General features: G+C 33.5%; 1 pseudogene; it reads right to left on the bottom strand.

The window, feature by feature from the left end:
- Positions 1–19,438: 19,438 nt before the first annotated feature.
- Positions 19,439–25,912, bottom strand: part of LOC124508458 (ATP-dependent RNA helicase DDX3X-like) — an 84,132-nt pseudogene continuing 77,658 nt past the window's right edge.

A 25,912-nucleotide genomic window follows, 5' to 3' on the forward strand; every position in this document is an offset into this window, starting at 1 on the left:
ACATCACTCCCAGGACCTGCCACCCCAGTCTTAATCAGTGGTAGAGGAAAGGTCTCACAACTATTTGTGTCAATTGGACTTTTAAGTTTAATAGTAAAAGGCTGGTTGATGATAACAATTCATTGTAAAGCCTCCAGAAGAAAGGAGAATGTTTTATGGACCATTTGTGCGTGTGTGTGTGTGTGTGTGTGCAGTTTTAAGTTATTATTTTTTAAAATCAGTACTTTTTAATGGAAACAACTTGACCAAAAATCTGTCACAGAGTTTTTAGACCCATTAAAATAAAAATTTAATGAGAAAATAGAATAAAAATATCACTTGAAGGTAATTTTACATAGAAACACATGTAGTTAACAGTAGCAATGTGGGGTGGGGGAGGTCTTTTTTTTTTTTTTTTTCCTTTTTGAAAAACAAAAATAGATGATCAGAGATCCTAAGGCATGAACTTAAAAATGAAGGATCCTGGTGTGTCAAGCAAAGTACTCTGTATCATTAACCTTAAATTTGGGATCTATCCCAAATGGATCTTAAATAGACAAAAAGTCTTTTGTTTATTTCTTTTAAAATTTTTATCAAAATATTGTATGACAAATAAATATAATTAGAAAACATTTGGTCAAAAAGGGCTCTTTCATTATTTAGAAAAGGGATGTTGGCTGTAGGACTAAGAAAACCCATAAAGCAGGTGAATCTATCTCATTTCCTCAATGGTCAATCACAGTTCCCCAGATTCTAACTCTGAATTGTATTTGCCAACACATAGTAAAATTAAGTTTGTTTGGCTTCTTTAAAAGACTGTAGAATTCCTGCCACATAATGAAAAGATTGTAGAATTCCTGCCACATAATGAAAAGATTGTAGAATTCCTGCCACATAACAACTATACAATTTGTATTATTTTTCTTCTCTGTTGTCCATCTAGAAAACAAGACAAAAAATCACCTACCCTAAATGCTGCATTTTCCTTCACAGAGTAAGTCCAGATACTTGTCAAGATGGTTATCATGCAAAAAATACACAAGCTTAACATTTCTCAGGTCAAAACACAGAGTAAGTGATAATACTAGGGACAGATAATTAATTCTCTCTGTATTTTTTTATTTAAATGGAATAGGTAGTATCAAGTTTAGTAACACTTATCTATATACACTTAATTTTGTTTTACTTAGTAAGCCATAATCTTAGAGGACAATAAAATTATAGTTTATCCTTTCTTAATTAATTTTGATAAAGAGAAGACATAAATGTGCAACTATCTTAAGGAAGAGATTTGTTTAAATGTTTCCTCCCATTATCAAGAGAAATATTAGTTAAGATAATGTAAAGATATTTAATTCAGATACAATTTTTCAAATATACTCATAATGCACCTCTACTACTGACACTAGCAATACTGAGAACAGAGTATGTCATCACAGGCTATTGTGTCTCCTCCTACAAATAGTAATAAAAACTATAAATCATATACAATGTTGCTATGCTATGCTATGAGGAAAGTAATTGGGAGTTCATGATTCACATTTCTGATGAATTTCAAATCAATGATATTGCCCAAAGTCCATTTTTATGTGCTGATATGAACATATGTAATCCTATTTCTGACAGAATATTACATTAAATAATAAAACAAAATTACAAAGAACTTTGTCACATATGATTAGGGTCTCTGTTTTCACATAGTAATTCCTCAGTTCTTATTTTCTTCAGTCATTTGTCTTTCAAAGCATATTGTAGAATTGTGCATTAAAATTTCATAGCAATTAATTCATCCCTATGGATGAATAATATATATTCATCACTTTGTAATCATTACATGTGTTTTCTGGAACTGTGCATATACATGTAGACATACTTGAAATTCTGTATACTGTTACTAAATATTGATGTCTTACAAAGGTCATAATGTTTTATGTATCATCTAATGCTTAAAGAACTTAAGGAGGTGCCTGAGTGGCTCAGTCGGTTGAGTGTCCGACTTCAGCTCAGGTCATGATGTTAGGGTTCGTGGGTTCGAGCCCTGCGTCAGTCTCTGCTGAAAGCTCAGAGCCTGTAGCCTGCTTCAGGTTCTGTCTCAGGCTCTCTCTGCCCCTTCCCTGCATGTGCTGTCTCACTGTCTCTAAAATAAATAAACATTAAAAAAATCAAAAAAAAGAACTTAAGGATTTAAAGACAAGATATTTCCTTCACGTTTTATAGCCATGATAGAAAAATATAGATACATTCATTGTTAATGTCAATGTGTACTAAGTATATTTATAAAACTATGTTTTCAAAATTGCTGGGAACATGTTAGTTTTTAAAAGTCTGATCACATTAATGATTGCAATACAATGCAATTTAAAAATATTTAATAAACTAACATGCCATAGAATTCTCTAAACTTAATCCATTATACTTTTTGTTTTTAAAAAAACAAGCAATTTATATTTTGTTCTTAAGTTGGAACAACTGGTATTTGTTACTTCTGTGAGACTTTTATTTCATTCCAGAAAATTGATATAATTAGGCAAATGTGATTTTTCTCTACATGTGTTGTTAGTGATGATAGTTCCAGGAAAGATTTCTTTCTATGAATATGGGCAGCTGAATGAATTTATTTTAAACAGCTGGCAAGGCTGGTTGCAGCTAAAGTTTTCCATTACGTGACAAGGAAATGCCTCAATATTTTGTTCAAGATGGACCTTCCAACATGTTTTGCTAAAGGCAAATGTTAATTTTATTGTTCTCTCATACTCTAGAACCTTGAGAAAGAAACAGGTATAAATCATTATTCTAAAACAATGAGTCCCTCACCAGCATCAGCTGTAACACCTATATCACTTAGGGAATTCCTAGAAATGTAATTTCTTGGGCCCACCTCATATGTACTGAGGTGGTAAAGTCTGAAACAAGACCCAGCAATCTGTGTTTTAACAAGTCCTCTGTGTCATTTTACTGCATGCTAGAGTTTGAGAACCACTGTTCTAAAAAGATAGCATTCATGATACATTAGGTAAAATTAAATTTGAGTACTTACATCTGGCAACACATTTAATAGAATATTCTGTATTCTATATGATTCTATATTCTATATTCCAGTGACATTTGAGAATGTTATAGTAGGAAAAATTATTAGAACTTAGTCCCCATTGGAGAGGAAAAATTCCCCAGTAATTATAATTGGGTAAGAGTTTCTGGAGTACCAAAACCAAAGATGTATAAGTAGACCATTTTGTTCTTAATAAGCATGCCACAGCCCTTTGATTTTAGTAAATGAAAAGCAGTATAGCATAAGCATATGATATGAAAATTTCAAGCCTGACAGTTATTAAGCAGAAACTTAACAGATAAAAATATCATATAGATAATTAGGTTTTATATTTAAGCATACAGAACTATAATCTTGAACCAAATAATTATTTTCACCTATCTTCACTGAAAGCACTCTATGTCACAATAAGGTTCAGTGTGATTTCTTGGATTGGAAAGGAAAATCACTTAAATTAAAATAAGCTTTAAGTAATAGAACATCCTAATTTTTTGTGACTCTTGGCCAGATTTGAACTTGCAAGTTACTTCATTCTTGAAAATACCTTCTTTACATATTTATTTTATAACTTAAAGCATAGTCAATAATATTGTGCCACACTTATCATGATATTTTGTAATATATAATTAAATCACCATGTTATACACCTGAAACAAATTTAGTATTATAAATTCACTATAGTACAGTTAAAACAATTTTTAAGAAAGAATATCTTCCTTTAACTTCTGTTTAATACTCTTGATAATTTTTTAGCTCTCAATATTTTACAATGACTCCTTTGATTAGTTGTTTTCCTTTTTTCACCATATTTAGGGCTTTTCAAGGCTTAAATCTTTAGTTTTAGTTCTTTTATTTTTATCCATACTTTATGACTTAATACATTATAATACATCTCTGCACAGAGATTTGATTTCTATATTCCCATTGCAAAAATGTCTTCTGAAGTTTGAAATTTTGCCTCCAGTATTAAGATAATAGTTATCACTTATTTAAGTGTACTATGTGGTAGGCAATACTTGTATTAAGTACCTATGTTGTCTCATACGACCCTTGAATCCTGTAAAATAGGGGAAAAAAACAAAAACCAATGATCAATCCTGCAACCCATTCTGCTTTCCTATCAAGGATTTGGGGGGTAGGGGGTAGGAGTGGAGAAGATTCTTGGATTAATCATTGTGTCTCTGTGAATGGATAAAGATGTGGTATATATACACCATGGACTATTACTCAGAGATTAAAAAGAATGAAATCTTGCCATTTGCAATAATGTGGATGGAACTAGAATGTATTATGCTAAGTGAAGTAAGTCAGCCAGAGAAAGATAAATATCATATGATTTCACTCATATATAGAAGTTAAGATGAACAGAGGAGAAGGGAAGGAAAAATAAGATAAAAACAGAGAAGGAGGCACACCACAAGACTGTTAAATACAGAGGACAAACTGAGGGTTGCCTGAGACGTATTGGGTGGGAGAATGGGCTAAATGGGTGATGGGTATTAAGGAGGACACTTGCTGGGATGAGCACTGGGTGTTATATGTAAGCAATGAATCTCTAAATTCTACTCCTGAAACAATTACTACACCGTATGTTAACTAGTTTGGTAAATAAAATTAAAAAAAATCATTGTGTCTCTATGTAATATGTAATTAGGACTAGTCTTCTATATGTTCATTGATATTATTCTCAAATCATGACAATAATTTAAGTTTAGAATATCAGTAAACATACAGAAGTTTTCAAGTATGCTCTCTTTCCCTTTATACAGATTCTTTTTTTATTTAGAATAGTTGTAGATATCCAGCATTCTACTATTTTATTTACCAAATATTTCCTTATGAGACCTTTGTTAAATATTGTAGCATGATGGCTTAAATTCAATTATAGTACAATTCCATGAACAAGCAAAGATTGGGGAAGAAGAGCATGTTTTTCATTCATTATGGTAATAATCTGGAAAATTTATATTTGATATAATTATAAGAATGTTGAAGTTATGGCCTTTTTTTGTAAAAACAAAGAGTAAAAACTCCTAGGCAGTATCAGAACATTCTACTTATGAACCTTGAGGATATGGCCTCTGTCTTTCAACTTGAGAGATGTCACGTTGCCAAAATCTTTGTATGATTCTTCTCTTTGTAAGTAAAAGATTAATCTCAGCTAGTCTGTTAAAGCCCTGTGTTTATATTCAGGGATGCTTAGAGCCACGGTACTGACTGGTCATTGGCAAAGTTGAATCACTAACTACTGATTAATATATCCCAGGGTCCAAAACAGACAAGGGGATGACCTGTACCAACATATCAGAATTGTTTATGGAAAATGTCCAGACCGATAATTTGTACCCCTCGTTTCTGTTATATTCTCATGGTTTCTGTTTTTGATCCTGGTAGTAGTCTGGTGTATAAGCTATGTGACCAGAAATGTATAAAAGACCACTCCTCAGATGAGCCTGTGGGTTCCCTGAGTCCAAGATAGTTCATACATGTCCTGGTGGTTCATGATCCAAAGATAAAGCATGTCCTGTGTAACAAAAAGAATCTTGGCAGCTGTATTTGGAATTCTTGGACGTCTCTGATGGGTGCTTGTGCTTTATTTATCTTGCCGTTCTGTATCTTTTGCTTTACTAAAGTCTTATGTGACTATAAAATGTGGGATCTCATGAATTATATCAATTATACATCCCTATGTAGTAGCTGCAGGCCAACAATTTTTATTTAAGTTCCTCTAAGATCCTGAAATAAACACAGATATAAAAGATCAGATATTCTGATAATTCTCAAGGTAAATATAAATGTTTTTGCTTCTTATGTATTCTTAACTATTAGATTGTTTTCTTCAAAAAAAGTCATGAGGAAATACATTGTTATGAATTTTTAACATCTAGGAATAATTGACTATACACAAATGTTTTTTAAAATTCATATCATGTTTTATTGATATATCTTAGGCAAATTCCCAGCAATATTATATATATATATTTTATTTCTAGTACACAACTTAAAAAGACTTTAAGTCTTTGAAAATAAATTTGTCTTTAAATAAAAATGGTGCTTTCTATTGGATTAAAAATAAATTTGTCTTTAAATAAAAATGGTGCTTTCTATTGGATATGAGCTTTCCAAATTATGCAGTAACACATTCCAATGTCTTCTCAAAGACTTTATTTACTAAACATCACCGGTAATTGTTTTAATCTTTCTATTTTGTTTCATGTAACCTGAAACTGTAAATATTTGTTTTTAGTTACTTTCAGGGAATTCTTTTCATTTGCTTGCTTCTCCTATTCCCTGAGTAATATTTTGACCCAAATACTGGTTGCATGTATTCTAGAGTCACTCCTGTGGGAAGATATCATTGTTCTTTTTACTTATATAATTTTCCTCTTTCCACATTAAAACGGAACATAAAATATTTACTTTCCTTTAGCTTATCTAGAATAAATAAAAACTTACTTCCCTCTTATTTTCAAATATATCTTCTGATTACTGCTATCTTTGCATGAAAAAATCTCCTCTGTGAAAAAGCCAACATCAAAATATTATGGCTACATTTACATTGACACATCTCAAGTGAAATACATTATAGTATCTAAAAAGAGATACATCTGCTGACTTTCTTTTGAATATACCTAAAATAATTGTGTTCAATAACTTCAATGGGATAATTTGAGAAGCATTGCATGAAATTATATAAAGAGTTCTAAACTTACCAAAGGCCTAATAGTTGCAATTTTTCATATTTACATTTTACATATGCCTATTGTTCTGATTCATGAGTTCCAATAGGGTTTGAGAGATACACTGAATTTTAGTAAATGAAGGTCGATCTTCCACATGTGCTGACTAGTTCCTTACCCCAAGGAGGAAGCAGCTGCTTTATTACATCTAAATAAATGGACACCAGTTTTTCTGCACTATTAGGTTTACACCTCTAATTTGCTTTTGTTTTTGCTTTAATAAAGCAGTAACAGAAATTTTTTCTTAGTTCTGAACAAGAATTGTAAAATATTGCTAAATCAGTAATAATAACCACTGACTATAGAAAAATTGAACCATTTGTCATCTCCTGTAAAGGGAAATGGTTGGGATAATTTGTTATAGTAGGAGGGAATGAGGCTCTATTCAACAAAGAAGCTGGAAAAAGAGAAACTTTGGTAATATTTCTAACAAAACATTCTGGAAAGAAATAGCAAACCTTAGAGCCACTTTATAGATCTAATGTGTTCATTGATATCATTAAAAAGGCATTATTTAAAGGGCATTGGTTTAGTCATTTAAATATTTCTATAAATTTTATAAAATATCAAATGAAAACCAAGATGATAAAGAAAGAGATGGCTAAAATGCAAGCAAAAAGAGACAATAGCATAAATGTCGCAGTCAAACAAGAAATTAGCATTAGGCTAAGTGAAGTGCAAATTTGGCACTATAGAAATGTGTATTGAGAAAATAAACCAAATTCCAAACTATAAACAACAAAAATAAGTTGAAAATATTTTTCATATGAATGACATACATACAAGGCATTATAAAAATAAGGAGCTAACATGACATTTTCAAAAAGTGTTTGAAGATATGCCACAAGACACCTTTTTTTCTGAACTGCAGGAAATTATTTAATGTTTATTTTTGGGAGAGAGACAGAGTGTGAGCGGGGGAAGGGCAGAGAGAGAGGGAGACACAGAATCCAAAGCAGTCTCCAGGCTCTGAGCTGTCAGCACAGAGCCCAACGCAGAGCTCAAACCCACAAGCCTGTGAGATCATGACCTGAGCTTAAGTCGGACATTCAACCGACTGAGCCACCCAAGCACCCCTACAGGAAATTCTTAATATGCAAAGAGAGTGTTCACTATTTACCAATCAAGACTTATAAAAAGTAACTAAAAAAGAAGAAATATCCTCATGAATGTAGAGAATTTCAGAGGCAAAATAAGTCCTCATTTAAATGGAGAAATAGGGCAACAACAAAGAAATAGCTGGACCTCAAAATGCAGATTGTCAAAAAAACAATGGAAGACCAACCTTAAATTATTGAGTGGAAAAGATATAATTGAAAATTCTATACCAGAAATGATGGCACTTACAGATAATTCCAACAGAAATATTTTTTGATAGTAAGACTTGTGTTCTCTAAAATGTGTCAAGATCAAAATCTCAATACAATGAACCAGTATACCAGAGCACAGGTAATAAATGAATTAAAATGAAACCTAATGATCTGAGATTTTAACAGCAAAAGAATATTGGATAAGTACCAATTTAATTCATGGAATGAAACAAAAATAGTTATGCTTAAAGAGTAGAATAAACTTAAGGAATTTTAAAAATTGACATAATTTCTCTCTCTCTGTGTCTGTCTATATATATCTATATCTATATCTATTTATCTATCTAGACAACAGGAGTTATCTGTTTTTTGATAAGTGAAAATTATAGGATATTTAATTTCTAGGAATAATAGTGTTTATGTTTATTTTTGAGAGAGAGAGAGAGAGCAAGCAGGGGAGGGGCAGAGAGAGAGAGGGAGACAGAATCTGAGGCAGGCTCTAGGCTCTGAGCTGTCAGCACAGAGCCCAATGCAGGGCTTGAACTCACAAGCCATGAGATCGTGATCTGAGCCAAAGTTAAACGACTGAGCCACCCTGGTGCCCCTATTATGTGGATTTTTAAATAAATTTCTTCATCATCCAAATAAAACAGTATCCAGTTATCTAATTTCTGCTGATAACGAAGTCTATGTAATTTTATCATTAAATATATTTTATATTAAATAATAAATGTATGTATATTAAATTAAGTACATCTTAAAGTATCTAAAAATCTAACACTATAAACAAATATAAAGTAGTTTCTCTATTCATAATTACATGCTCTAAAAGTATAAAAAGTGTTAAATACTACAAATTTTTTCATGGTAGCTGATAAACCTAAAATTAAGCAAGATGAAATAAATGTTGATTGCTATAATATGAAATCAACCTGATCATCATTTTGAAAAAAATGGCAATATTCAAATTCCCTAAAATGGTAAGAACTCAGACCTTTGATTCTTTAAGATGATATGACCAGAGACCCTGCAAAGTTAAATCATATTTGAAAGACAGCATTTCCCTGATCACTAATTGGTACAGCCCAAATTCTGGACATCTACTCATTTCTTCACATTCTCTCTTCTTAAGCAAGCTCAACTATTTCTGCGGCTTGAAATGCCACTTTTATAGGAACATTTGGCAAACACGTATTTCTCTCAAGACCTTTCTAAGCTTTAAATATGCATAACTGATTGCCTATTTTTCTCATGTAATTGAGTAATTAAGTCAATCCTAGCACATACAACCTGATTTCACCACCCTTCCTATCAAGTTTCTTAAATCAGAACTAAACATTCATTTCTGTTTATAGCCCATTCTTAATCTATTACCAAATACTATTTGTTCTACTAACAATATAAAACCTTACCTTTCTTCAAACTATATCGCCATTATCTTAAACTAAGACACCCATTCTTACATGCCTATCATTTCATAATTATACACTAATATCAATGCATAATAATTCCAAAATATATTTTACATATTTTGTCATTCCTAAGATGTGCTTTGGGCTGTATCTTACTTATTTACAGCAGTACTCAATACCACTATAATATAAAAACTATCTTAGAAATGAGATGATGATATAAGGCAAAATACAAATTGGCCCCACATCCACCTAATGTACCCCTGTGTCTTTAGAGTGGTAGTGGGAACCAATTAGTATGATGGACATACAAAAAGGGTACTGAGAAAAGACTATGGCATAATAAAAACACCACAAAAATGTATTTATGAACTAGACCAAGAGTCATTGGAAGGATATGGCATAATACCTAACTTACAATGAAAAGAAGATTATATTGATTTTCTCCTTCCCATCATGATTCTCTGACTTAAAAAAAAAAACTGAGTATGTGGCCTTTAGTGAATGAAGTTAAAGGAATCACATGAGAGAAAGCTGTGCCAGTTATTTATTATTTTTTCTTTTCTCTTTCTATCTTATTTTGGCCTGGAGCTTTATTTTCCCTGCTTAAGAAGAACTATTGATTCTAAGAAGACTAAAGGGGTCACCATGGGACCCAGGGAGAATCAGCAAGGACCAAACTGCTTAGAGCTGTAGGCTAGAATTTCAAGTGAAAAGAGGTCCAGCTGGGATCACCAAGTAGAGGTAGAGTTAGGATTTCAGAGGATAATTTCTCTTAAAATATAAGATGTGGCCTTTTGCCTATAAATTTCTGGTTGAAATTTATAAAACCCTGTGTACAGCAATCAAAACTCAGGACAACAAGTTACCACCAACTTTACCTGGGGATAAATAGTTGTACAGATATAAATCTCCTGAAGAGCTTTCATCTTCAAGAACCAAAATAAGTCATAAATACCTACTGCAGTGATAATCCCTAAGTTAGTTAAAACAGGACCTCGGCACTCCCCAAAGCAGTTGCTAGTTATTTCTGAGAATCCTACACATAGTATGTTCTACAAGGGAGTCTGCAGTCATCTTTTGGCATTTCTATCCTTCTTTCTGTTTTACCCCAGCAAGATACTTAGACACACTTAGAGTATTTCCACTCTCCCACATAAGCTTGCCAAGTGTCCATGATTATGCTCACTATATCCTGATATTCCCAGAGCACACAGATTTAGGCTGCCTGATGTGCAAAATGGCCGACTCCCTTGGGGCCTGAAGCAGTTTTGTTTTTATGCAGAGTATCAGAATATCTCCCCAATATGTACACTTGCCTTTATCATAATAACTGGAGCGACATTCACTATGAGATATTTTCACAATTACATACTTCCTCTTTTTTGCTAAGACTTCTGTGATAGAAACTTTTCTTCTTTAATCAACATATACGAGAGGAGTTTTGATGTATGTCTGTGGCAACAATCAGATCATTAGAGTGTGCTGTTAGATGTGTGTGTGTGTGTGTGTGTGTGCGCACATGCTTGTGAAGTAATCAAGAGTTGGAAATTGGACTTATTACACTAACAAGAACAGCATAAAAACAACTAAAATAAAATTTCCATTTGGATTTATTTTGATTTATTTTGTCTCCTTTATGTTCCTTGTTAGGCTCTTATTTATTCCTATCAAGTTATATATTAATGTCATCTCTATTTACACTTTCAGGTACTTTATGCTGTCACTGTCAGTCTTTCATAATTAAAAAGTGTTCTTATTGTGCCTGTATTTATCAGCCTGCCCACTTGTGAATTATAGCTTCTAATTTCTTATAATACTGGAAACCAGCTAACCAAGCAAATTAAAATTGTGTGAAAATTGGCTATGAGTGAATAGCCTGTAAGTAAAGACTTTATTTAAGAACTGTTAAAATTACTTTGTGTTTCTGGCAATTACTGGCAATTCTCTTGATAGCTGATGTTACCAAATATGGGACTCTGTGTCGAGTGAGATGTTGTGACACAGTTTAAAATACGGGTTAGGTAGTATAGTTTTTAAATACTGAGACACAGGTATAGACTGCAATAATTAAATGCTACTTGTCAAAATAATTAATAACTGGTGTTGACCTAAGCAAATACTATTTCACTGTCAGTTAATATTTTTTCTAAATACCTACATATTAACATACTTAACATTCTACATGTTTACTTTCCTAGAATTAAGTGAGTCTGTATAATCTGCATTGATTAGAATCAATAAATTTGAGATGCATCTCTTCATTTAGGAAGAGCCCAATAAATGTCCTGTCAAACTGAATGAATAAAACCACATACACTGAGACCATCATATCCCACAGAATACTTGAATTTGAAATCACCTTTAGACTCTTACATGGAAATAGGAGAAAGAGGACTCAAATGTTTTCTTTCTCTTTCTAGAATTTTCCTTTATCTCTCCTCACCAACATGTCTTTCAACTCTTCGTAGTATCCTTAGAAACCCACTTTCGTAGACTATTCAAACGGAATAGGCTTTTAGAAACAAGCCAGGCTACCTCCTAAACACCTTCCCTCTGGGAAGAAGCACTAGGCTAACAAACTGATTGAATTGATGACATGAAATAAAGGATTAATAATTTAAAAAATATATGATTTCCAAGTGTTAAACTGTCCCATTAGAAACCTGAACAACATTTTTATCATATTCCACTAGTTTCCCCTTTTATCATTTCTTTAACATCATTTCTAACAAATAGTTCTTAAAAATACTGCATAAAATTGGACATTATTCATGAAGCCTTATATTAGAATGAAATTTATTTTAGGATTGGTATTCAGAAACTCTGATGCTTAGTATTTAACTGAGAAAAATATTTTTGATTTCAAATGCAATACATGTCACTAAAAACTATGTCTGTGTACCTACCTACCTATTGAATAGTACACTTCACAAAAATAGAAAATATAATCTTACCTTTGAGTAATCAGCTATGCATTCAGTGGATATTCTGAAACAGAATTAACATATCAAAGCAAATGATGTTTCCTAGTAGCATACTATTATGTTCTAGGTGACTCATTTAAGAACACAAGCTATATATGTTAGACATAATTTTTTTTGTATTTTTATTGAGGGTGCTTGTTTGAAGAGAAAAACTTTTATTGATAATATAAATGTTAGTTAAAAGAATCACTTTTTAAAAACTCGTAAAATTTATTTTCTTTTGCCAATAAATATTCTTGATTAAGTAAGGAGGAAGAGATATTTTTGGAGACTTTTTTTGGTTCTTCCCCTCCTATGTTTTCTATTCAACATAAATACAGAATGAAATTCATGTATTGCCTTCTTCTATCCATTTTTAAAGCAATGTAGGGAAATGATATTAAGCATGACATTGTCACCTCTGCAATATCTATGGAAGAAAAACAACCATTAATTGAGTCTCATTCCTATAAGCATCTATCGCAGATGCTTTAGTTCCTTTAATGCAGAGAGGCTTTTTGTTTTCATATGTGTACACATTTTTTTTTTTAAATTTTTTTTTTCAACGTTTTTATTTATTTTGGGGACAGAGAGAGACAGAGCATGAACGGGGGAGGGGCAGAGAGAGAGGGAGACACAGAATCGGAAACAGGCTCCAGGCTCCGAGCCATCAGCCCAGAGCCTGACGCGGGGCTCGAACTCACGGACCGCGAGATCGTGACCTGGCTGAAGTCGGCCGCTTAACCGACTGCGCCACCCAGGCGCCCCATGTGTACACATTTTTTTAAGTGAGATAGATACCTAAAGTCTTTGCAGTACATAAAAAGAAAAAGAGCTCTATTAGAAGGAACACAGATATTACAGAATGTTCTAAATATGGCAGCTAGTATATTAAGAAGTCTCAAATCATAGGGTTATGAATGAAATATTATTTTTTCCATTAACTAAATTTAATCACCACCTGTCAAATCTCCATGTTTGTCTCTTAACTGTGCCTTGAGCAGATTCCACAATTATCTAGCAATTTGAATATTTTAAAGATCAATCCAGTTAAGGATGAACTGGTTTAATTTTTCCCATTCTTCAAGTCCATACCCCAGTTCATGTTTTGTCTATGACTCTAAATGGTCCAAATGAAAAAGGAATTTTGGTTAACTTTGAGTCACTCCTTCTCTTTTCCCTCTTCCATACTATTGAGGAGAAAGAAGAAAGGTATAACGGAAGTTCTTTTTACCCAACTGACACTTGCTTTATTCTACTTTGCTGTTTTTTTATTCTATGGCTGACATTAATTGGTCATTAATGTCCTCTGTGTGGCACAAGTCCAAGGGGTTGAGGGGTTGCTGATTCAAAGAGTTGATGTGTGAGTTTTTTGGAAGGCTCTGGGGTTCTCTACCATGGACACCCTGTTCTATTTATTTAGTCCTCCTCCATGAATCCCCTTACCTCTTGTACCTCATGCATCCACAAGCTCATGCTGTTGGTGTTCACAATCTGGCAGACAATCCTCTTGGGATAACAGAAACTCAACCTCTATTAATTTCTGGGGATCCACTTGCCCTGTGAAAAACTCACTCCTTTCTGTGTTAGAGACACAATGCTTTGAGATACATCTCCAATTCTCTTCTCCACTGGGCAGAGATGCACAGGAGAGGTCAGTAAACCTTTTGCTTCAGCAGAATTCCAGCTGACAAACAAACTTTCTCCTTGTTTTAGGGAGCACACATCCTCACACACATACATATGCTCGGTTAATGGGAGGGAAAAACATATTCCTCCCCAAAGTGTGGACATTACGTGCTCACGATCTGACTACAATGATGACGCATATGTGTCTCCTGCTTTTCCATACTGCCTTCTATCTTTTTCTCCTTCCTGGTAGTTTTATAGAGCCAGGGAATTTAGGAAGTATACCGTGATCACCTCTTAGTTCTAATAAAATCTCCTGACTCCAACTGACCTTGTCTTTATAAAAATGGGTTACTTTTGGCATTTCTTTGGCCTTAATTCTGTTTCAATGGAGAAAGCACTAGTAAACACCCTATTTTCTTATGGAGATCAATATGTATTCTGGCTTTTACTTTGGACTATTCTAATTTGAATTGATATTCAAACTTTATAAGTTTCTATAGCCCAATGAAATGCAATTTGTTGAGTATTTATATACATTTTCAGGAAGTTTGTGTTTCATGTAACCATAAATAAATAATGTATAATCTATGAATGTATTATTGCCATTATCACTGAATTCTAGATTATCAGATTAAATTTATAATACACAATTTAATATGCTAAAACATTTTCTTCTTTTTTGTTATGACAATTATTATAGTATATAAAGTATTATTTTCTCTGCTCTTAAACTATATTTGACATAGACATAGATTTTTTTTAGAAACTTCGATATATTTCTCTGTATTATGTAAGGAGTAATCTGTTATTTTGATAATTAAATATTATATGATATTTCATTTCCAGAAAAAATATATAAAACTGCTTTCTGGATAGATAAAATTTTCTTTTATGCAATTAATTTTAACTTTTAGTTTATTTTTCAGTTAACAACATAGAGAATCATATTTTCAGTTTGTGGTTGTTATCCATCCCTCCTTTGAAGGATTTTGCTTTCATTGAGAAAAACTTAATTGAATTTTAATAATGTAGAAGAAAAAACACACATTTTAATTTCCAAATTGATTTATTTCTGATAAGTAACATTAAAATTTTAAGGACGTAATGCTTATATGAAGATGTAATGCCTAGGGACCCCTGGGTGGCTCAGTCGGTTAATCATCTGATTCGACTCAGGTCATGATATCACAGTTCCTGGGCTGGAGCCAGGCATCAGGCTCTGTGCTGACAGCTCAGAGCCTGGAGCCTGCTTCAAATTCTGTGTATCCCTCTCTCTCTGCCCCTCCACCGCTCATGCTTTCTCTCTCTCTCTCTATCACTCACTCTCAAAAATAAACATTAACACTAATTTTTAAATAATGCCTAGATCTATTTTTACTTGAGGCTTCCTTACCTTGAGATATAAATTGAAACCATCACTCAGTGATACTTGAGCCAAAATTCATGTGAATCTTGTGAATTAAGCAATTTAGCTCCATCTATAGTTTTTTGGTCTACCAGTATTACTGGAATGAAATAATGATTCTCTCTATACGTGGAAATGCTAATACAGATGATGTCTAAAAATCTCTTCTGATCTTTGTTTTCCCAAAATTCAAATTTTGTCATAAAATAGACCATTTCAATAAGATTAAATTAATGAATTATCTATATCTATATCATCTATATCTATATCTATATATAGATACCTATATCTATATCATCTATATATATATATATAGATGATATAGATATAGATGATATAGATGTAGATGATATAGATATAGATATAGATATAGATATAGATATAGATATAGATATAGATAGATATTTTTTTCCCCTTTGGCATTACTCATGACAGGGTGTTACGTTTTTCTAGTATAAGAATCTGATGTAGGCTGCCCATGTATTTTTTTGATGATTTTGGTAGTAATTTTACTGTATGTATACATCAATTGGGAAAAATGACGTATTTTCAACATAAAGCCTTCATTCTTTGAACGTGGATTTTAATGAACTATGCCCAATGCAACTGTAGACTCAAATACCTGAGTAGATCATGTACTCCTACAGTGAGCTGGCATGTTCATATGATCATGTGTTAATGTGTTTTTAGGATATAGTTCTTAAATCTTATTGTTCATTTTTTTGATATATGAAAAAGTCTTCAAAATCAATCATTTATTTATTTACCTGTTTACAAGCTAACTTCCTTTGTAATCAGAAGTACCGATTTTATAGTATAGTATCACTCTGAGTATGATCTGAGTATCATCACTTTTAGTACTGCTACCTTTTTAATTTGGTAAATATAGCTCTGTCAATTTTATCATTGCATTATAAAGTTCATAGGATCAGGTTAGATATTTTTAAGAGCATATTTTTAATTTATTGTTCTTTTGGAGTAATAATTTTTTTTAATTTTTTTTAACATTTATTTATTTTTGAGACAGAGAGAGACAGAGCATGAACGGGGGAGGGGCAGAGAGAGAGGGAGACACAGAATCGGAAGTGTCCTCCAGGCTCTGAGCCATCAGCCCAGAGCCCGATGCGGGGCTCGAACCCACGGACTATGAGATCGTGACCTGAGCTGAAGTCGGACGCTCAACCGACTGAGCCACCCATGCGCCCCTGGGGTAATAACTTTAATACACTCTATTCAGTTATTTTGCATTGTAAAATTCACATTTTCTTAAGGAAATTCTTTGCTTTCACTTGAAATCTCTTTGAAAAGAATACCTTTATCATATTGCATTGTAGTACTTTTAATATATGATATACTTAAATAATACTGGGTCTATTTTTTGCTTAAAAATCCTCATGTAATAAAGGAAACTAAAATTATAGATAAATAAAATAGGATCTAAAACCAGTAACTTAGAAAAAAAGGATATAATCAATCACTTAATGACCATTACGTAGGGAAATATTATATTTGCTGCAATAAGGGATTTGCCATATATTGTTACCACACATTTATAAAATACCTGGTTCTGTTTTCACACACCTGAAATTGTTAATCTTCACAATAATATAGTGATGTAGATATTATTATCTTCCTTTTACAAATAAGGAAATAAAACACAGGAATATTATATAACTTGTCCAAGTTCAGTTAGGAGGAAAAAACAGCTAAGATTCACACTCAAATAGCTTGTATCCTTATCTATATAGCTCTATACTGTCCCTTCGTAAGATGCCTAAGTAGTTTTAATTCATTATGTGTTTCTATTAATTTTTAAATTATTTCTTGCTAAGTGAAAAATGTGTTCTCAAGCTCATAGTTATATAATTAATTCAGTCACAATTCAACAAGTAAAGTCTGTTGATATTTCAGATTCGTGGAAAAACTTATGACTTTGGCAAAATATATATTAAACACGTACAATTGGGAAGAATTGTTTTTTATGTATGTTACTACTTTTTGGGTTTACCTAACATTGCACTATAATTATTAGGGAAACATTTATGTCCCAACTTAATGTAACAAAGTTTACCGAATTAATTACTACCGTGTAGCATGTAAAGCACTTGGTCAGTTTAGCTTGAACCTGTGCTGAATGCAAGTAAGTGCTGGCCAGCCCTCTGCTCTCAGTCAGGTGGTGGAATTTCTGTATGACCTTCTCCTAGGCCTTCAGCACTAACTCCAGTTTTTTCTTTTAGTACTCTAATTAAGTCAAGGCTCTGTAGACATATTTTCTATTCCAACTAAAAAAAAAAAAAGTATAGAAAGGGTTTTCAATTTTATATTCCCCACTCCCCAGCATTATATAATTGAAATTATGTGTTTGCTTTCTAATATGAACCAAGAAAAGGACAAATTTCAGCAGAAAAATGGTGTGGTATATATTCCCGACATTCTTGACCGATAAATAAAAATAAAAAGTGAGTAAAAAAAATTACATATCTAACCTTATCCATGACACAGAAGCATGATAAGCCAGAAAAGCATACTGATCACTGTGCACAAGGCTTTCTTTTTGTTTTTTCTCTCTCTCTATTTACTTTTTTTCCCTTAACTTCCACTAAAATATTTTTGAAGTGCCATCCTTAAGGAAGGATTTTTGAAAATCATTAATAGCTCAAATGTGGTTAATATGGCATATGTGATCAGAATAAGCAGACATTGGTGAACCTTTAGCTCATGATTAAGAGTTTTTAACTTCTGTCCTTGAGTCTCACAATAGCATCTCATTTCTTTTCATCCTCCTAGATTATGCTCCTTGAGCTCTTTTCTGTAAACACCAATCACTTGAAAATGAATATCCAGAAGATTAGCCATTTCAAGAGTCGTATGTCCTACCTTACTAAAATATGCTAATATAGAAAATTCTAAAGGATGGAGTTTTGTTTTTTTTTAATCTCTGGATTTTTTTTCCATTCACTGCAAATATCACCACTAAATACTGAAGTATTATTGCAGGCATATTTTTTATATATAGCAAACATTAAAATCTGTGATTTAGTTAAATTTTTCTTAGACTCCAAGATTGCCTGCAAAAATTATATAAGACGAACTCACATTCATGACAGATTTATTAAGGACAAGTGATATATTAAAACCTTGGAAGTTATATTTTACATTAAAGGTAAATTAAAACCATAAATTAAATGTGTGCACAGATGAGCCCGGTCTTAGCAAACAGTAATCAGGTTCTGTTTAATTTTCCTGTACTAGATAGATTCATCAAGACTCACTGAGTCTCTCTAGTAATTTTCCACATCCCCTTATGTCTGACATTTGCTTCATTAGAATCAGGTCTCCTTGCAATCATAAGGCAAAACACATTCTTATATTAAGGAGAAAGGATGGCATTGCCATTACAATATTTTAATCTGGAAAACATATATCTGCTGTTCTCTGTAATGACATATTTGGGAAGTCAAATAGCCTTTAGAGAGAGGTTTACTGTAATAAAGTCCGTCTACTCCCTAAATACTTAAATAGGGAATCGAGTTTTGTTTGTAAATGTGTGCTTGTTTTAAAATGCACAGATTTTTTTTTAACTTTAGCTTATGTTCCATCAGTTTGTTTTGTCAAAACAAGTAATATCTTGAGTATTATCAAGTCAACAGGACATCAAAACAAAAATTTGTGTAAAGTTAAAGGCACAGTACATTAACAAACAAATGATCCTGTTATAAAATTATAAATGTAGTTTGGGATGGGGTGGGCAGGAGGGCAGTTACTCTAAAGTATAGGAACTGATGTCTTGAAAGTATCTCTGAAGAGGGCTGATTATTCCTTTCATCTCTTCTTATGACCTTAAGTTCTTTTAAACAAATCAGTGGAATATCACAGTTGGTAACTTGTTGTGAGTTCTTGAGGCTATACAGGTATTGTCAGGCTACATTACATGTGGTTTCCCTATTAGTTTGTTGGACAGAGTGACCCACTGCCAAGCAGATTCAATTGTCTCATGGCAACTCCTGAGTACACCCCTTGGGAGTTGTAATTTCCTCTAAATCCTTACTACTGTAAAAGCCTCCATAACCATCTCTAGCAAAGTCTCTGCTGCCGTAGAGTTGCTACCACTGTGGCAAGTGCTCCCACACATAGTTGCTACAGAAGCTGGAATTGCTAGTGCCAGTACTATGTTGATAGTCTCTGGCACCAAATTGTCTACTGAATCTACGACTCCTGGAATGCACACAACTGCTACCCTTGCAGTGGTGTTCATATGCCGTATTTCTAACCAAGATGGCAGTACTTGTTTAGTCCCTGCAAGAAGATCCAACAAACCCTTGGTAATATTTATGCTTCTCTTAAGAGAACAAGGTAGCAGTTTTCCTATACATTCTGCAAAGCCAATGTGATGTATGTTTCTTCAATATCATTGGCGAGTCAAAATTGACAAGTTGTTTCATATTTGAAACACCCAATCTTCTTGATACTATTGATATAGCCACTAGAATTGGACTTTTTCCATAAAGGAACAGGTCAAGGCCTCTTCTCTGTCTCTATAAGGCTGTTCTTCATGGATACTGGTGTAAGCGTATCCTTTTTTGTATAAAAAAAATCCTCCAGAGAATCTGCACCCTTTTTGGTCTCTGCAAACGCTAAGGGTCAGCGAATCCTTGCCTTTTGAAAGTCAAGCCGAAACTACCATTTGTCTGACTCCTTCTGTGGGATATTCTCAGAAGTAGACCCAATCTTCCCACAGCCAGAAAGATATATTCATCAAAGAAATCATGAGCAAGCATCATTATTTCCCTAGGGAAAGTAGCACTAAACATCATGGAATGGTGATCTCCCTTTGATACCATGCTATTTTTTCAAGTATTTTACATATTTGAGCTTCAAACTCCATAGCGAACATACTATCAGCTTTATCCAATACCAAGTATTGTCAGAAGTCTAATCCAGTATTTCCTCTTTCCATCATATCTACAAGGCCTCTTAAATGGTACTAACAAGTAGCATCCATGTTCTAAGTCTTAAATCTGCTGACCAATATTGGCACCACCAGAAATAATCCAAAGAAAAACCCTAGATTGGTATGAAAAACCATAGATATAGCTTTCTCATAGGTCAGTACTGCCAATTCTCTCATTAGTGCTAATACAAAGAAAACTGGATATTTTTTTGCAGCTCCCAAGCCTTCTCTTTTCTTTTCTGGTCCTCAAAGTCCCCCCTGGACCATTGGAATATATCAGACTCAAGATGGGCAAGAGAAATACTGCAGTTTCTATAGACCCTGTTTGGGTACAAGCCATCAAATATCTTTTCTCTTTGATAGTAAGAATAGCATCCCTCTGCACTGAAGTCAGGGGAGTATAACAAATAAACTGTTTCTCAGGATGATTTCTCCCCTCTCAACATCACTGAAACTTTCATTATGTGGGAGACAATTGTTGCCTGTTGCCTCAATTGGAATGTCATATTTCTCAAAGTTAATTCCAGTCTTATCTCCAGAGAAGGGTTTCTGTTCCAAGCACTCACTTAATGGGAGGGGTTTTGATCAATCATCTTCATCTGATTTGTCATACCATCAACTGTTTCCACCATATTCAAGTTTGTCAGAGCCACTTCCGTAATCATGGCTGCCAGTGCTATCAGTCTCCTTAACCGTGATCACCAAACCTTCCCCTTTATCCACTTCCACAATCACTGAGAAACTAGACTTTCCTCTTGAGTCACCATGGACCTCAAAAGTGTTGTGCACATCATTTATTCAAACTATGAACTGTCTTTATCATAGACTGTTTTAGTAACTTCTCTGTTCCTTAAATGCGGAGGAATATAGCACCCTTGGCTATCATCTGTAACTCCTCTATGCTGAATTATCAGAAAAATTCATATATGTGTTAGCAAGCTGCTGGTTCAGTCTGAGCTCATTTTATACCACCATAGGATCCATATCTGAAGAGTACAGAGAACTCAGAATCTTCTTCCATGGCTCTCTAAAACGTGCAGAATGTTGTTTCAAAAAATGAGGTCTCCAGATATATAACCATGTTTGAAAAAAAAGTATTTTTGAACAAATTATGATTCAAAAAAAGTTTTAAGACATTATTATTCAATAATTATAAAGCATGGCTGAGCAAACTATTTGATACAGGTATGTTTCGACATTTTACACAGTTTCTGGATGAATTTTAAATTATTTAAAAATCATCTCTTCATATTTGTTTAATTGATAAATCTCTAATCATGCTGTCATTTTAGATTAAACATTACTATATACATTTCAGTCAAAAGGACTGTGATTTTGAACTTTTTTACTTGTTTATTCTATTCTGAGTTACAGTGTGATTTATGGTCTATACTTTTCTCTTTAATAAGGAGTTTACTTAATTAAGTTTTTGGCCACTAAACAAAGAATTATGAATTCACTTAATGGTTTGCAAGTAGCACGATGTAATACTACAAAATCAAAACTATAATTTTAGGAATTGTTTTGAATTCCAATTCTGATCATAAATGGGTTTGTATCAAATATTATGTATAGATAGAATCACTATGACTATATGGATTTGGGAACATATTGTTCAAACAAACATAATAGCTAATATTTCTTGACATATTCAAGGTTAAATGTTGACAGGTGCTGTGCAAACTCTTCACCCTCCTCATTTTAAATATTACATGTAAAATGCAACATGAGCAAATGCCACAGGTTAATAGATTTCCATAATCCTGTTCTATGTATAGAATTTTTCAGGTCCCAAGATACAATGCAAATAATCCAATTCCCGATACAAAATAAATTATTTTATTAGTGATGTTTTCTGGATTATGTACAGATAAAGTAAATCAATGCTTTTTGTACTTTTTGTTTCTTTGCTATTGATAAGGGATAATGAAATACAAGCCTTCAGAATGACATGATTTTCAAGCTGTAAAAGACCTACGAAAATATATACCTGGCCCATAATTTTATAGATGAAGAAATGGAGGTAAAGACGTTAACAGACTTGCCTATGTCAAGCTTGCTATCTAGGACAGATTTGAGAGAATATCAACATACCTGATTCCTAGGTCAACGTATTTTCTGTACAAGATACAACCCTTCCTTTCAGCTAACACAAATGCATAATAAAGGAATGTTTCACATTGATACTATTATTCCTTGAATTCAGCCTTTCTGTTTCACAATGATTATGCTTTCTGGATTAACTAGGAAAATAACCATCAGATTTCTTCTTTTTGTTCTGAGTACACAGTTGTTCCAAACTCTACCTTATGTGAAATTTTCTACCTCTACAAAAATCCATTGCATATCAGAAAATTAATTTCTTCCCTTTCTCAGATATTCAGAAATGTCCCAGAAATAATTGCAGCAAAAGGCTTAAGGAGAGGGCAAGCCATATGTTTAGAAGTTTGCATTTGGTGATAATTTAAGCATTCTTGGTGAAGAATGTTTAAGTATGTGAAAGATGTATGCTTTTTCACCTTATATATGATTTCTGAGGAAAGAAAATAGAGAAGATCAAACTTTAGTTCAGGAAAATCCTTCCTTCCTTCCCTCCCCCTCCCTCCTGATTTGTTTCTCTTCCTTTTCTTTTTTTTCTTGCTTTAAAATATTAATGCAAAGTGAACATGGTGGTACATACTAGAGAATCAATGTTTTCTAAATTTATATATGTTCAGTACAGCATGACTAAAAATAAATAATCAGAATATTTACATACCTTAATTCGTAACTACTAAAATTAGAAGATTAACAAACTATATGTATATAATTTTAGAAGAGAAGTTCAAATGACATAACATTCAATATATACTTTAGCTTAACTTTACATTCTGAACCCTCAGCTCTCAAATGAAATATCAAAACATTTTTCCTTATGGTTATTTAAATGGAGAGCAAACATTCCCAAAACTGTGTAGTGTGGGATTTAATTAGGGGAGATTAGTGGTCGTTTGGTCCCTTGAACTTAGTAGTTTGTTCCCTGAAAGTTAGAAATATGAAAAACTAGGTCCTCAGGCTTTTCTTCCTCAAGTTATAAATAATCCCCAAACAAGCATACTAGCTGTAAAAAAGAAAAAAGGGGGAAAAAACAGAGACAATAAAAGTCTACATACTCTTCAAATACCTGCATTTCTAATCCAATGAATAATAAGGCAACTGGTCCCCTTATTACCACTGAGCAGGAGGTGGTCAATGAGGAAATCTCTAGAGATCCACGTATTGCCAAACTATTAAGATTATCTCCTTCACAGCCCCAGGACTGAAAGCCATGTCACTAGGTACATATTTTTTAAAATTATGATTTATTAATCTTTTTACTCATTTCCTCCCACTCAAAAATAAAAGTAAGGAAACTATCTGATTTCCTAAATAATGGCTATTGAGAATCATTTAGATTTTTATTATTAATATACAATGCCGAAGAAAAACTCTGCAACAAAGTAATTCCAGAGAATTTCTTACCTAGCCATATCCATCAACCAGCTCTATCTCTGAGTTATCATATTCAGTCAGTTTCATTAAACTTAATTGTGAAAAAAAGATAAAGTAATATAGGGTTTTACCTTTTCTCTTCATTTCCATATACTATGAAAACAATTCACTGAAGTTTCTACAAGTCTACTATCTACTGTTTTAGTCCATTCAGGCTGCAATAACAAAATGCCACAGACTGGGCACTGTATACACACTAGATAATCATTTCTCCCAGTTCTGCTGGAGTTGGAAGTCTGAGACCAGGGCGCCATCATGGTCAAATGAGTGTTCTTGTGTCCTCACATGGCAAAAGGGGCCAGGAATCTCTTTGAAACCTCTTTTATAAGACATTAAACCCCATTCAGCAGGGTTCCATCTCTATGACTTAAGCATTTCTGAAAGGTCCCACCTACTAATACCATCACCTCCAGAGGTTAGGATTTCAACATGCGAACTTTGGGGGATAAAAACATTCAGAGCATAGCATCTGCTATGAGATTTGAATTCTCATTTGCCTTATAGGTTGCTTATAAGAAAATTACTTTACTTCTTTGTGTCATAGTATCTTTAGTATTCTACAATATTTTTTTTTCTGGCAATGTTGTTATGGGATCAATTAGATTATATAAATACCAAATTTCAGTGATACTTCGGTATGCATTGATGGCAAAATTAGGTTTTGCCTCTTTTTAATGACTTATACTGCCTTTTTTAACTCTAAAATTAAAGCAGTTAATATTAAATGTCTTTTCAGTTGTCCATTGGTAAATTCTGTTATAAGACAGAAATTTTGTCTGTCTTATTTGTGTTGACTCCCCTTGTAGTAGATTCCTGGCACTTAGTAAAATTTCAATGAACATATAGCAAATAAATAATTCTGGGGTTTCCAGTTCTGCATGTCAGGAGCTTGGAAGGTACCACTCCATCCTAACAACAAGTAAAAAAGCTGAAGAGACTGACAAAATTGTCACTCTTCTACAATCCCTTAGAAAGGTGAAGGCACAAGGCAAACCACTGTCCCTAAGAGAATCTGACCAACAAACAAATACACAGAATAACAAACTTAGCAGAGTACAAACTCCAGCAGAAACTGCTGCAGGAACCAGTGTCAGGGAAGAGACCTGAGCTGTAATTGCCAAATTGCTGGAGGCTCAGTGTGTGCAACTCAGTGTTAAAAACTCCACAGGGAGGGGTGCTTGGGTGGCTCAGGCTGTTAAGCATCTGACATTGGCTCAGGTCATGGTCTTATGGTTTGTGAGTTTCAGCCCATGTCCTGTGAGCTCCAGCCTCGCTTCACTTTGGGCTTCTCTCTCTCTCTCTCTTTCTCCCTCTCTCACTCTCTTTGCAACTTGCTCACTTGCAGGCTCTCTCTCTCTCTCTCAAGCAAAAACAAAACAAAACAAAACACTCCATGGGGAACCCAGTCCTCGGGGGACACCCACAATATGAGGTTTACCTCTAGAGGCTCAACCAGGTTCTCACCAAACTCTTGCAGCTTCCGGCAGGGGTAAGGAAAAAGGAGCTATTTTGAAATATACCAGACATGGCCTGCCCTTAGGAGAAACTGTTTAACCTGATAAGATATTATCAGAACCTAATTTACCTGGGAGAAGGAAAAACCCAACTTCATACTACATTAGCCCACGTGTCCCATCCAAGGAAGTGGGGGGAGGGTAAGAAAAAAATGAAAACACTTGTAATGTTCACAGTCCTGAGGCATAGGCTCATTAAAAACCTGAGACCTGATCACAGGACTGTAGAATGCTCCCCCACCCCCCACACATCTCACTACCACGTTACTAAAGGCCTATTTATAGCAGTTCTTACCAGTCTCTCCTGTCTGACTAAAAATAAAAATTATAAGACATACCTAAAGGCAAAAAAAAAAAAAGAAACCAAACAAACCAAAAAACCCACACAATTTGAAGAGACAGAACCAGACATGACAAGGATGT

This window comes from Lynx rufus, unplaced genomic scaffold, assembly GCF_022079265.1.
Source record: "Lynx rufus isolate CCGP_SWC_20201006 ecotype Redwood Valley unplaced genomic scaffold, mLynRuf1.p SCAF_1, whole genome shotgun sequence".
NCBI classification, from domain to species: domain Eukaryota; kingdom Metazoa; phylum Chordata; class Mammalia; order Carnivora; family Felidae; genus Lynx; species Lynx rufus.